Below are 2,763 nucleotides of genomic sequence, written 5' to 3' on the forward strand. Positions count from 1 at the left end.
GTAGTGAGAGGTGGCACTCTCCCACACCATGACGATGCCTACACTTTCACAGTCTGGGCTTGGTCCTGATGAGTAGTCATTCATCGAAGGGAAGCTCCCTGACAGGCCCAGCCCAGAGATCTGCAGGCAACTGGAGCGACAGAGTGGCATAGTATAAAACAGGATACTCAAATCTGGCTCTCAAATCCAAATCTGGCCCTGTTTTTTTTTTTCGTTCTGGGCAATTCACTGAAAAATTAGGGCTACTGATTATCTATATTGGTTTGACTGCCACACCTGACTCCCAGGTAAAGGGAGGGTGAAAAACCAGCAGTTCTTGTCCCTCGAGGAACGATTCAAGTAACCAGTATAAATGTCTGGAAACTGAGCTTGTAACTCAAGAGGTTGCAAGGTCAAACCTGAGGGGAGTACTGCATTTATATATCCTTGAACAAGTTGTATAATCTGAAGTGCTCTTTAAATTTTACTAATCCAGTCCTCCTTCATAAATAGATAGAGTTTTAAAATGCAAACTGTAACACAGTCTGGATAAGGGAGTCCTAAACAATCTTATTAGTCTTTTTTTTTCAATCCTGCTTCCCTTTTAAACTGATTTAATAGCAAGAGACAGGCACAGATAACACGCATAGCATGCAATCACAGCATCCAGTGCCCAGCGCATGTGTATATAGCTGAGGGTGTTTTCAACACAGGTCACTCGACTTGATATTGACTAATCATTTAACACAGGGACATGTTCCAGGTAAAATGAGGCTTCAGACTGTAGCGGAATGAAAAGGCACAGGGCTTTGGTGAGGTACAACTGCAGCTTGTTAGCAGAACCCTGTGGCACGTTTACCTGCAGGCATGTAAAAGGCATCCTGGTGCTTTAATGTCAGGTACGAAGGTAGAGTGATGATAATGTAAAGAAGGCTCTTGCCAATTTGAGGAGGGGATTTCTGCTGAATTCCCCTCTCCCTGATATCCCACTTCCTAGAGGAATTGTTTCAGATACTGCAGCGCTGTTTTTTTTTTTCCCTCATTCACTCCCCCCTCTCTCTCCAAAGGTAATAATCTGTAGTAATAGTCTGTCACTACTGACTGGCCATCTTAATGGCCCCCACTGCTCTTCCATGAGGACGCAGGGAGAGAAGGAGAGAGGGAGACTGTCTGAGGGAACAAGAGAAACAAAGACAAGGTAGAAGGGGCAAGGAAATACGGGAAATGGGGACAAAGAGAAAGGAGGAAAGACAGAGAGAGAGAATGAGAGAGAGGGAGAGACAGAGAAACGTATCCCATAACAAATGACCACAATGGTTTTCACTTGAGCCTTGCCCTGATGTGCTGCTGAGACCAAAAGAAAGTGTTTGTGACTGCACACTCAATCTGCCTGTGTGGATGTGTGCATGCATGCATGTCTGTGTATGTGTGTACATGCGTGTGTGTGTGTGTGAATGCTGCAGTATGGTGTCAGTCATGCCGTGCAGTCACACCTGAGTCAGTAACAGGAGCTGCGGTTCAGTGATTTCAGCACAGGTACAGCACCCCCCCCCCCCCCACACACACACACACACACACGTAGAGACACCCACACCTATGCTGTACATGCTGGCTATCCCACAGTTCATTTGGTGTACCTTTGAGATTTTGACTACCAAATCTCTTCTCTATATTTCCAACAGCCCCCCCCCCCCCCCCCCCCCCCTTTCTTTTTCCCTCTCTTTGTTGCTTTTAATAGCATCGCCATGGAATGGAAGCAGGTTGCTAGGTAACTAGCTGGCGTCTGGAAGAGTGTTTGAGTGGCGGCTGTACCACCAGAACAAGCAGTGGAGTGAAGCGGAACTGAGCATGTCTGTCTGTCTGTGTGAGACTGCCAGCATTTGTGTGTCTGTTTGTATGTGTCTGCCTGTGTGTGTGTTTGTCTATATGAGACTGCCTGTGTGTGTGTGTGTGTGTGTGTGTGTTCGTCTGTCTACTGTGGATCATTCTGTCTCCAGATGTGTCCATGCTACTGTAATTAGCTGTGTGTTCCCACCCATCTGCACGCGTTTTGCCTAAGTTCATCCTCACAAAAAAAAAAAACGGAATTCTCAGTCTCAAATGACATTGGCAATAGGCTACAGGGTTTTTGTTTTTGAGTGGGGAGCAACGGATACTGTATATTGCCTACCACGATCACGCGATCTTATTTTTCTCCTAATAAAATGTATACAAGCGCGGTAATTTCAGCGTCTAACTGTCCGCTAAATGTACATTATATCGTATAAGCACAGCCGTAACAGTGACGTTTCCTTTCATAAATCTCTCCTGCTGTTTCAAGTCAAAAGCCTCAGCACAACCTTCAAAAGATATCCAGCCACTGCGAAAGAAGATCAAGACATTTCAGGAATAGATCGCATATTTAAATGTGCAAAACAGAAAGTGATTTCCGCAGGATCGGAATGAAAGCAATTTGCATCTGCACAAATGCGGTGTTCTCGGTGGGGTTCGGAAAAAATTAAAATGTACACTACACTATGAATACTTTTGGCGGCCTCTACTGGCCGACACTGTTGGTTCCTAAAATAAATTGTGCATCCGGAAAGTTCTCAGATTACACCTGTTAAAGTTTCGCAGCACATTTAATGAAATAAGATAATGTCACGCATTGATTATGAACTGACCGACAACCAGATATCACAGAATATTCGTATTGGATTACGAACACTTACAGAAACATTATAGACTAACGTGTTTATATTAAAATATCTGGGACTGACTGGAGACAACCAGCGGAAAGATTGC

Source organism: Anguilla anguilla, chromosome 12 (genome assembly GCF_013347855.1).
Source record: "Anguilla anguilla isolate fAngAng1 chromosome 12, fAngAng1.pri, whole genome shotgun sequence".
NCBI classification, from domain to species: domain Eukaryota; kingdom Metazoa; phylum Chordata; class Actinopteri; order Anguilliformes; family Anguillidae; genus Anguilla; species Anguilla anguilla.